The following is a 12,851-nucleotide window of genomic DNA, read 5'->3' as shown; positions in this document are numbered from 1 at the left end:
GAAGAACATATATAGATCCTCCTGGAAATTGTAAGCAGATAACATCACTAGGCAAAAGTTTTGAGCATGGAGGTGGGTGTGATGTGGGGGGAAGGGAGATGGGGAGAGAGAAGACATAAGGGGAGGGTTGGAGGCGCTTGAGGGAGTGGGATATTTGAGATGGCAGAAGGACAGATATGGGAGTAGGGAAGAAGATATCTTAATTAGGGGTGTCATTTGGGGGTTGACAAGAGGCTTGGCTCTAGTGGGGTTCCCAGGTATCCATGGGGATGTCCCCAGCTAGGACCCTGTGCAGTGGAAAAGAGGGTGTCTGAACTGGCCTTGTCTGATAGTTAGACTGATGCCTATCTTGAATATAATTATAGAAATTTTATCTGGTGACAGATGGAGATAGAGACAGAGACCCACATGGGAGTACTGGGCTGAGCTCTCAAGGTGTAGTTGAAGAGCAGAAGGAGAGAGAATATGAGCAAGGAAGTCAGGACTGGGAGGGGTTGGTCCACCCACTGAGACAGTGTGCCTGATCTCATGGGAGCTCACCAAATCCAGCTGGACTGGGACTGAAAGAAAGAACATGGGATCAAACTGGACCCTCTGTGGTGTGGGAGAATTATCTGTATTCTGTCAATCATATTTTAATAAAACGCTGATTGGCCAGGCAGGAAGTATAGGCGGGAAGGCTAGACAGGAAGTAGAGGTGCAGCAAAGAGACCGGGAGTATTCTGGGAAGTAGGAAACTTGCTCCGGCATTCCTGCCCAGACCACCGAAGAAGCAGCATGTGAGCTGACAGCTGGAAAAGGTACCAAGCCATATAGCTAACATAGATCAGAATAATGGGTTAATATAAGTTACAAGGGCTAATAAGAAGCCTGACCTAATGGGCCAATCAGTTTATAATCTTATGGAGTCTTGTGTGTGATTTTCTTTGGGACTTGCCAGCTGTGAGGTACCGGGCAGGACAAGAAACCCCAACAAGCTGGCCCCTCATGTTACATATGGTGCCCAGACATGGATAACTGAATCCACAGAAAGCTTGAGAAAGAATAGAGTAAATCATGTTTTATTGGTAGCAGCAATTTCTCAGGTCTGTTCTGCTTGCTAGAGGCAAGCAAGGCTCTCATCTAAAAGAGGCTTCCTGACTCAGCTTTTGCTGCAAAACCCTGCAGCTCATTAAGAAGTCCTGCCACAAAATACTTAAACGGTGTTGATGAAAAGCTGAATGCATACTTTTCGGTTTTCAGCAGTAGCAGGAAAAAAGTTATGCTGTTTTAAAATGCTGGCTTTCTGGACTGTCCTGCCAGGGCAAACTCTGACTCTTTTAGGTAGGCAGTCCAACTGAATGTGGTCTGTGAGCAGAATGCTGCAGTTTGCTTGCTGACAGGGACCTTGAAGCGCCACAGAGTTGTGACAAGAAAAATGGCTCCAGCGGTACCTCCGCCATGAGGCTGGAAAGTTAAGGAATGGGCTGGGTTCAGCTATCAAAGCCATGGCTCTAATATTCTCTTTAACAACTCATGTAGTCAGAAAAAGAGAGATATACAGTAAAGAGAGATTCAAAGATGAAGAAAACCTCTAAATGGTTTACAGTGTGTTAAAAATATATGCAGGCTAAAAGTTAAAGTTCTTAAAGTTTAAAAAAAAGAGAGAGAAAGAGGGTAGTTGGGTGTGGTGGTACATACCTTTAATCCCAATGACTGGGAGGCAAAGGCAGACAGATCTCTCTGAATTCGAGGTGTGGTAGTACACTCCTTAAATCCCAAAGTTTGGGAAGCAGAGGCAGACAGACCTCTGTGAATTCAAGGTGTGGTGGCAGACACCTTTAATCCCAGCGTTGGGGAGGCAGAGACAGAAGGATCTCTGTGAGTTCAAGGACAGCCTGATCTACAGAGTTATTCCAGGACAAAGATATACAGAGATCCTGTCTCAAAAAGTAAAAGTAAAAACAGAAGAAATAAAGGTTAAAATAAAGATGGAAAATATACAGAGAATCTTGATACTGTATGCTATTATGCTCTCTTTGAATTGTTTGAATGCTGAGGAAGGAGCAACAGCTGCTAAAAGATATTTGCATATAAATGTTGCTGAATTAATCTAAGATAGATATTTTAAAAATACTTTGGCTTCAAAATTGAAGTCAAAATGTATGTTACTCTGGAGAAGAGATTGTGCTTTTGTTTTCACAGGAAATGAGAAGTTGTGGATTCATTCTGAGCTAAGAAAAATTAGATTTGATCAAGGAAGGCCACCCAAGAAATCTCCAGGAACAGATGGCCTGGATGTCTGAATTCTACATACAGAACAGATTCAAGACTGCTGCCCGAGATGATCAAGACTCACAGGATGCTCCAGTCAGGACTTGATTATAACTCTAAATTTTCTTTAGGTCCCCATAAGATTATCAGCACCCCCAACCAGCAGGAAATAGCCTGAAATACTACGTCCACATTCCCAACAAATGGACTATGGGTATTTTCCTTTGTTTAAAAAGAAGAGGGGGAAATGGTGCAGGAGAATTGTCTGTATTCTGTCAATCATGTTTTAAATAAATGCTGATTGGCCAGGCAGGAAGTATAGGTGGATCAACCAGACAGGAAGTGGAGGCGGGGTGATTAGAACAGGAATATTCTGGGAAGCAAGAAGATTGCTCTGGCATTCCTGCCCAGATCACTGAAGAAGCAACATGTGAGCTGACAGCTGAAAAAGGTACCAATTCATATGGCTAACATAGATCAGAATAATGGGTTAATATGAGCTATAAGAGTTAACAGGAAGCCTGAGCTAATGGGCCAACCAGTTTATAAATTTATGGAGTCCTGTGTGTGATTTTTTGGGGGACTTGTCGGCTGTGGGGTACTGGGCAGGACAGAAACCCCAACAAGCCGGCCCTCATGTTACACCTCTGAATGTGACTAACAATTGGGTAAGACTGAGAAGCCAATGATAATGACACTGGGATTTGTCTCTATTGCATGTACAGGCTTTTTGGGATCCTAGTCTATTTGGATGCATACCTTTCTAAGCCTGGATGGGGTGGGGAGGTCCTTGGACATCCCACAGTGCAGGGTACCCTACCCTCTCTTAGGACTGGAGGGCGAGAGGGAGGATGAGTGGGGTAGCAGGAGGAAACTGGGAGGAGGGGAGGAAGTGGAAATTTTGAATGGTATTATTTATAAAGAAATAATAAATAAGTAAATAACAATAATTAATAACTGGCTGATGTGGGATTCCCCTCTGTATGCTGTGAATATCACTGGTTCATAAAGGAACTGCTATGGGCCTATAGCTGAGCTATAAAAGAACAGAGCTTGGTGGGGAAAACTAAACTGAATCCTGGGAGCAAGGAGACAGAGTCAGAGAGAAGCCATGAGGCCCCATGGGAAACCGACATCAGAACTTTAGCAGGTAAGCCACAGACACACCCACTCTCATCTGTTGCCAGAGACAGTGTCTCTGATCACAACTGGACAAAGTTCCAATCTGTGAATACAGTGGGATATTATTAGGTGTCATTTCATTAATTTTTTGCCAGACATATTTGGTTCTATCCTAGGTTTCTAGGTTACTCAGTTTTTGTTTCTTGATCATCCATGCAGTGTAGGTCATGGGGCACCTCTTGCCCTCCCTTCAGAGATCGGGGAATCCCACAGAAGAAGGGTAGGAAAGATCATGGGACTCAGAGGGAATGCAGGACACCAGAAAAATATGACCCACTAAATCAACTAACTAGGGCTCATTGAGACTGGAAAAGCAAGTGCAGGGCTTGTATGGGTCTGTACCAATTTCTATGTATATATGTTATAGTTGTTAGCTTGGTATTTTTATGGGAATTCTACTGTTGGGACCATTTGGAGTCCTGGCCTCCAGCTGCTCTTCCCTGCTAGACCCTTTTAATTAGAGTTACTAAAAGCTTTGCCTTGCCTTGAGGATCAGAGGATAAGATTTTTACCTGTTGGCCCACTTGACTGTTGGGTATATAAGCCTCCATGGTGCTATTGAATAAAGGGTTTCTTACCAGTAATTAGACATCCATGTGTCTATATGTCTCTCTGTGTGTTTGAGTATTTCAACCTCCAGCCCCTTGCCTGAAGCTCATGAACTCTATTGTAGTACATAGAGCGCAGATGGGGGTGCAGTGCTAAGCATTCTACCAGGGGGAAGGGGCATATCTTTGACTCCTTTGGCTGCTCTTGGGACTCCTTTCCTTCTATTATGTTGCCTTGTCCTGCCTCACTATCAGGATTTTTACTTTATCTTACCATATCTTGTTTTGTCATGTTTGGAGTTGCCTCTTAGAGGACTTCCCCTTTCTGAAGTGGAAATGGACAGAGGAGAGGGTCCAGGTGAGATGAGAGGTGGGAAAAGCTGGGTAGAGTGGAGGGATGGAAAAATGTGGTTGGATATAATGTATGAAAAACGAATATATTTTCACTATAAATAAAACAATAACAATACAATTGTTTGAAGATTTACAATATTACTACAAATGTTTTCTAGAAGAAAGGTGAAACAATAAATATGATATGTGATAGACAAAATTAAAGTGTGAATATAAACTTATATTTTAAATGCTAAAAGTCTACTACCTGCAAAGTTAATTAAAATTGTTAGTTTATTACACAGAAATAATAAAAAATAGTAGAAAAGAAATTGTAATTGTAATTATGTTACAATCAAGGAAGGTTAGGCAAGGAGCTGAAGAACAAAGGAAGGCAGAGGGCAGGAAACCAATACTAAGTCTGTGTTCAAATGTCATAAAGAAGCCTATTCCTTAGTAGTCTAAGCTAAAAATATAAGGAAAATTCTATTGTGAAAGATAGTTATATGAGAAGACAGTAAACGTTACCCTTACCTCTTACAATCAGCCTAATAAAGCCCAGGTGGATTAATAAGGTAAGCTTTAAAAAGAAAAACCTAAAACAATAAAACCTGAAAGTAAGTATCTAGCTGTTTTATAATGGTAAAGACTGTCCAAAGAATATAAGCATTAAAAATAATCACAAACAAAATAGACAAATTTGAATACTCAGATTATAACTTAGTATTTGAAGCTGGGGAAAATACCATAGGAATGTTTCCTGTGTATGAATTGACATATTAATGCTGTGGGATAATGCTCTTGTATACTGTAAAGATTTCCACTTGTATTAGTTTAATAAAGTGCTGATTGGCTTGTAGCCAGGCAGAAAGCATAGGCGGGGCAACCAGACTAAGAGAATTCTGAGAAAGGAAAGGAAGAGAATCAGTCACAAGCCAGATGCAGATGAAGTAAGGCGAGAATGCCTTACTGAGAAAAGGTATCAAGTCAAATGGCTAAACATAGACAAGAATTATGGGTTAACTCAAGTTGTAAGAGCTAGTTAGTAATAAGCCTGAGCTAATAGGACAAACAGTTTATAATCTCTGTGTCTTTCTTTGGGAATGAATTGCTGTGTGACAAGATAGAACAGAAACTTCAATCTATATCCTATAGACGTTTATATAAAATGAGAACTGTTACATTTCACTCAAACATAACATGTGAGAAAATACCCATCATTGTTTGTAATTATAAGTGAAATTAAACTGACTTATAAATGTCATTTTTCTACTATCGAAGTGCCAAGCATATATTTAATATATTTAATGGCTATGCTGTTAACTAGAGTAATGACTAGCCATTTGATATCCACCTTGCTCAAACTTAGATGGAAGTTGGTAAACATAAAACATTGAAATTTAAAGCCTTATGACAGAAAAGTAGGAATAGAAAAATATATTTATCATATGTTGAAATAATTTCTTAGATATACTGGGCTAAATAAAATAAAATGCATCAAATAAATGCACCCCTTTTTGTTTTCATATGGAGCTTTTAATTTTTAATTGTACATATGATTTTTTAAAATTTGACTGTTGCATTATATTTCAATTTAAAAAACTGGTGCAAAGTTATTAAAGGGCAAAGAAATATTTGCCATCATATACTGTAGGTAGGAGTACAAATGACTTCATCAGGATTCCAGTTATATGGATCAAAAGTATTCTTTAAAGCAGTCTTTGGCCCAATAATTCAACTTCTAAGAATCAATATTAAGGAACTTTTTAGAGCCCAAGCAATGACTATAAAATACAGATTATTAATGAAAATATGTAATAATAACAGGAAATATATGGAAAATACTTTCATTAGTAGAGAAGCAAGTATAATGTGCTCCTTAAGTGACGTGATAAAATACATATATAGAAAAGATTTAAAGCTGCATACATGTTAGAATCTGAAATGGTTGAAGAACATATACGCACATATAGATGATTAAAGTCCAAGGGAAGACACATCAACACATAGTTTTCTCTGAGTTATTAAATTATTAATTAAATTATTATTTTGCAAGTTCATTTTTTATTAATTTTCATTAAAATTAAATTCCTTCCTGAAAAATCCCTATCTTTTTGTCTATCTAAATGACACAAATAGCTACCTAGTAAAGAAACCATTAATTAGTAACAAATTTTTAAACAGGGGCATATGTTTGCTTTAATAATAGTTCAGATGTATTTACAACACAAATCAAAATCAGGTTAGATGAAGATATTAAATATTCTCTGGTTTCAAAGATAAATAAGCTTAACTAATATTATATTGTAAACTATAGTTTTTGCTTGATACCTATTGGAACACTAGCATCATGAACAAAAGAGACTGGCCCTTGGGTAGATGAAGGAAAAATAAGTAGATATAAGCTTTAGTGTTTCTTCATCTTGTTCAAAATGAACTTTTTTAAATGCACATTATAATCAACTCACATACAACCAACAGCATTCTATATTCATCTATAAATAGCAAGTTCATTTCCCATAGTTTCTATTGCTGAATAGTTCTGGAACATTTCTTGGTATGTGATTGATTGGAAAAGCTTGATTTACTATAAGAGCAAATGTCCAAGTTTTTTCTGAAATTACCTATGCATGCTCAACCTCATCCTAAAATCTCATCAAAAATCCATGTATTATGATAAAATGTTCAACATCACCAACCACTGGAAAAATCTATGTTAAGATTACATTGAGATTCTGTTTCATCCCATTCAGAATGACATTCATTAAGAGAACAAATGACAATGAATGTTGATGAGAATGTGGAGAAAGTGGAATCCTTGTACACTGCTGATGTGAATGCAAATTAGTCCAGCCCCTACAATCTGGAGATTCTTCAGGAAATGAAAAATGGAAGTACCATATGACTCGGTTGTACTACTCCTGGATATTCACCCAAAGGGATCTAAGTCAGTATCTCAATGATATAATTGTATATGCATGCAGCACCATAAACAATAACCAAATTATGGACTTACATAGGTTTCCAGAATCAGAAAAAATGTCTATTCATGTAAAATGAATTTTATTTAGTCATAAAACAAAATTATGTCATTTTCAAGAAAAAGGATGCAGTTAAAATGGTCTTATTGAATTTTGTGTGGCAAAATAATACATATTTTCTTTCATTTGTTGACCTTACAATTTTGTAGATTATATAAATGTATGAAATTGTCTTTATGAAACCCAGTACTATGTGTAATGTATATACCACAACAAAATAATGTGGGTTAATTTTATACAAATGAGCATCAAAGAGTGGCTTAAGCATCTGTGACTCAAACATTAGAGTCAATGTCCTAATAAAATATTCTTTCATCCAAAAAGCCAAAAAGATACAGTAGAGCTGAGTTTCTGCAAAGACACAGAAGAAGCAAATTGCATGACTTACCATATAATATTTAGACCATATAGAGAAGAGATTGTTTACATTGTGCAACAGAATGATTTTTATTCATACCTGCTAGAATTTTTCAAATGTAAGTTCACTATCCTCTATTAGAAAGACTGTTGCTATTTATTGTTTCTAGTTAAAACCAATACAACTTTAGTATTCAAAGCTGAGCTGTTGCAGTAGCTTTTTGATGCCTACTCCACCAAAAGAAATTTATGCCTGGAGTTATAACATGTTTAAAAACAGTATCCACAAAAGTCATAATCTTAAGCGAAAAATCTATTGTTTTTCTAAGTGGTCATGCTATCAAATTTTCTTCTAAATATTTATTTTTATTTCTGTTCAAAGGCTGAGACAGGGTGATTGGAAGTACTCAATCATAAATGGGATGTCTATAACAATACCAGTCACATGCTTCAGGGAACATCACAGAAGAGAGGCTTGGAAAGAATGTAAGAGCCAGTGGATGAGATGAGTGCTGTAAATGCCTGTCCTCTGAACACGATGTAACTGCCTCACACATGACCTAACAATATGTGTATTTACCTGTAAAAAAGTTGTATAGGATCAAGCTAGTAAAAAATTTCAACATGGAGAGGGAGAACATGACATCACACAGAAAAAGTGACTTGAGTTGAAATAGAAAGAAAACTCGATTCAATATAAATTCCTGAGCCTTAGTCCTCATTACTTCAACCTTCGAATCTTTGATTTCTGCTCCCATTAGAAGACATTCCTGGTAAATTGTCATCATACTATTTATGAATTTCCATGTCTATAAATCATACACGAAAGATGTACTATATACATACAATCATAAATAAATATATATGGCTATTATTATCTATATATTACTAGAAATTGTTTATAATTTCCTTTTTATCCTTGTAGTCTCATCAAAATTTACAGCATAATTAACTCATAGATATCTGGCTATATATTTTAAGATTCACTTGACTGCTCAAGCCATTTTTAGTAATCACTTAGTTAAGAAACACAAATTAGATAGCATAGTATGCATGGAGACATATTTGTGAAGTACTAAAGTAGGTAGTTACTACACAGCACTGCTTACTTTTGATGCCTGTAAACTAAAAAAGACAAACATTTGCTGTCATCTTACTTGCTCAGATGAGAAAACTGAAGCTTAACTATGTAACAATTTTGGAAAGTCAAGTACAGGTATCTCCAATGTCTATAGTACATCATTATTCCTCAATTAATGTAATACTATGTGGCAGACAATCTACATTCAGTTCTTTATTAGCCAGCAGGTTTAAAGGGCTGATACTTATAAAATGCCTGGTATAAATCCAAATATGAAGCAGACACACAAAACTTGTACTATGCTTCTCTTCATTTTTCCCATTTTAAAAAGAAAATTTTAAAAAGAAAGAATAAACAAAACCCTCCTATGAATAACAGAATCAACAATGATCCCACTCTCCTGTTATATTTAAGGTTCAGCCACTTATCTAGCAATAGAAGAACAATTCAAAGACAATGTCCCTAATGACCCTGCAGTGCTTTCCCACACTCAGCACTGTGTCTTCCTCTGCAAGCGTCAGTGAGTTGGAGGGTGGCAGTGATGAGGAACATAAGTTGAACCTCAGCTTGATTGAGAACTTTTTCATGGTCAAGAGTGGCCTACAGTAGGGAAACAGTGCTCAGGACCAGCGGAGTCTTCCTAGAGAGCATCTGGACATGGTTGTGATATACACCAGTGGGCACCAGAACAATGAGGAGAACGCTTTGCTGGCATTTGATTTTTTAATTAAGGAAAGTGGGTTCAATGTGAGCACAACTGACAGGACAGATGTCTGCAAGCCCTTGTCTATCCAGGTCATATGGTCTGCCTGCAAGTGCTTCACAAGTCCTGTGAAGTGGCACAGAAGCACAACTATTTCCCTTGGGGTGGCGCTCATCTGGGTCACCTACTATGAGCGCTGCATCAGCTTTGAGTAGAGCTACATTAATGAGTGGAACACCATGGATGACCTGGAATTCATAAGACCTGACTCGCCAGCATTGTTTGTGGAAAAGTCAACTGAGAGGGAAAGAACTGAGCATCTCATTAAAGCCAGGCTCCAGAGTATCATGATGATCCATAACCTTGAAAAAATGTGACTTCTAAGAATATCAGCAACGAACTGGAGAAGCAATGAACTGCAACCTGAAAGAATTCAGGAGTTCATCGATAATGGGATGTTGTTCATCGTGGGTAAGATAGAAAAGCCTTCCCTTATCTTTGACTATCTTTATCTTGGCTCTAAGTGCAATGCATCCAATATAGAGGAACTGTAGGGCTCAGTGGTTGACTACATTTTAAATATCACTAGAGAAACAGAAAATATGGGATTTCCTTCTGTATGTTGTGATTGCCATTAATGAATAAAGAAACTGCTTTAGACTTATAGCAGGGCAGAATTTATGTAGGCATAGAAAACTAAACTGAACGCTGGGAGAAAGAAGGACAGAGTCAGAGAGAAGCTATGGAGCTGCCACCGGAGACAGATGCTGGAACTTTAGCAAGTAAGCCACAACTATGTGGCGATACACAGATTACTAGAAATGGGTTAAATTAATATGTAAGAGTTAGTCAATAAAAAGCTAGAGCTAATGGGTCAAGCAGTAATTTAAGTAAGACAGTTTCTATGTGATTATTTCAGGGCTAAGCAGCTGGGAACCAACAAGCTGTTCCCTCCTTACTACAAGACAGTTTTTCCCCATTTTTTTGCATACATCTGACTCTATGATGAGGAAACCACAGATCTTGTCCACTGGAATGAAGCCTATAATTTTATCAACACAGCCAAAGGAATCATCCAAGTGCTTGGTCCATTACAAAATGGCATCAGCTGATCTGCATCCACGGTCATAGCCTACGAGATGAAGGAATTTGGCTGACCCCCAGAGAACGCATATAACTATGTGAAGCAGAAGCATAGTATCACGCAGCGGGCTTTATGAGGTAGCTATCTGAGTATGAAGGCATCCTGGATGCAAATAAGCAGTGGCACAACAAAATGTGTTGCCAGCAGTTTGCAGATGACACTGCAGCCGAGTACAGAGAGTTCTATTCAGAGATCCTGGATGACGCTCGGGACACCCAGCTGCCATGCTTGAATGACACCACCTAGTCTGGGCTCCCAGGAAGCCAGACTCCAGGAAGAACACCTCTCCCCTATTGCATCTGAAGACTCTCAGACCCCTCCTCCTCCCGGACCATGATGACATGTGCAGCCTGGTCCATCTAGAGGATCTTAAGCTTGTTCTGTTGGAGGATGCAGTTCAGTTGACAGAGGTACAAGTTGGTCCAGCATCCCCAGGAAGGAACTGGGCTCTGTGAAAAGGATGTAAAGAGGAAACTAGAGTTTGAGATCTCCAAAACCTGTGGTGGTTCCTTGCCACAGGTAGAGAAGATGACCAGAAAGCAGGGAGATGGGAGTAGTCCTCCACCCAGTTCAATAGCACTTTACTTGACCAAGAAACCTAAATAATAACAGCAAGAGGAGCTTCCCTGATGACTTTGAGTGCAATGTTGTGTTTGGAATTCTCAGTAAAGTGAAGCCTTCCTACACATCTTGTGCTGTCTGCATCTACCCTGCTGAGGCCTCCACAGAACAGCTTGAAGACCCCAGTGCTCTTGTCATCTACAACCAGCCAGCCTTCCTGTCCCATATTACATCTTCCCCAATGGCCTACTTGAGCAGCAGGTCCCAAGCTCCAGAGAGGCTGTCCTCTGATCCAGCCAACAGTCTCCCTATCCCCTCTTCAACTACCAGCAGACTTGAGGAAGCCAGATGTTGGTGGCTCTGGAGCTGGGGTTTCCCCAGAACCACTAGCAAATCTTCTAGAGCCTTCCAGAGAAACCTCAAAAGTCCTCCCAAAATCCCTCCTGTTGAAGAATTCTCACTGTGAATAAAAACACAGCCAGCATAGAAGTAGTGAAGGAAGAATTGTCAACTAAGAAAGATCGAGCTAAGGACCTGAGGCTTCTGTTCAGTAATGAGGCAGAGAAGCCAACCACCAATAGCTACCTGGTGCAGCATCAGGAGTTCATCATCCAGCTGCAGAAGGCGGGCCTGGTCTGAAAGCACACCAAACAACTAGAGAGGTTGAAGATCCAGCCTTCAGACTACTATTGACCTGCTGGGACAGTGCCACCAGCAGACTTGAGGCTAGCACCCCTGAAGATGGCCAGGAGCCTGGACATGCAGACCTATACTGCCAAGCAGGGACTGATAAGAAACTTCCAGAAGGAGTCTTGGTAAAGAACCCCATTCTTACCCTCCTCCACCTATATCACACCAGTAACATCTTGAAAGACTTCCTGAAGACCGTGTGCTACATGACAAATGTTCACCACCTGGGCTCCCAAAAAGCCTCCTCCTCCATGAGTTCCAACATGATCCAGAGCTCCAGCAGTGACAGCATCCACAGTGTCCAAGGAAAGTCAAGGCTGGTGAAGCAGTGGGCACAGGAGATCAAGATGTGACTCCAGCTAGCAGGCTTCACTGTGTCATTCCCACTAAAATGTTGCCACTCCATCTCCAAACTAGGAGGTCTCAACTTCTTCATGGAGGACCTGTCCAATGAGGCTGACATATCCACCATTGCCAGCTCGTGGGATGTCAAATATTGTCATTCTTCCTTCTTGCATGAACCCCAGGTCATTTGAAAAGCCAGCCTAGGGTGAATAAAAGCTAACCAGTATTCTGCCACATGGGATGAGGTTCTCATGGTGTCCTGATCACTGCCACTCATGATCTGTATTAACTTCAGTCATCCTGGATTTTCTCACTCTTGCCAAAGAGAAGAGGGGAGGAAACAGAAATAGCATAGCACACATGAAGGGCCTAGGCGACCTGAAAACTGTCAACCAGGAGACAGACAGCACTGACCCTTAAGCCCTATCTTTGAAAAGATATGGACACACACTCGTTTCTGAGTGTCTTGCCTGCCATGTCCTAGGTTTTATCTTCAGTACCCCATAAAACCAGGAAACTTGGAGTCAACCTACCTCAGGACCCAGCAATTCCACTCTTGGGAATATACCTAAGAGATGCCCAATCATACTACAAAAGCATTTGTTCAACTATG

The 12,851-nt window shown here is 39.6% G+C and overlaps 1 pseudogene; it reads left to right on the top strand.

Annotated features, from left to right (window-relative positions):
* Positions 1-9,251: 9,251 nt before the first annotated feature.
* On the top strand, positions 9,252-12,429 carry LOC125415349 (protein phosphatase Slingshot homolog 1 pseudogene; annotated as a pseudogene).
* Positions 12,430-12,851: the final 422 nt, after the last annotated feature.

The sequence above is a fragment of the Myodes glareolus genome, chromosome X, assembly GCF_982192425.1.
Source record: "Myodes glareolus chromosome X, mMyoGla1.1, whole genome shotgun sequence".
Lineage (NCBI taxonomy): Eukaryota > Metazoa > Chordata > Mammalia > Rodentia > Cricetidae > Myodes > Myodes glareolus.
Note: the sequence above shows the minus strand (reverse complement) of the source record. Positions and strands in the feature narration are given on the sequence as shown.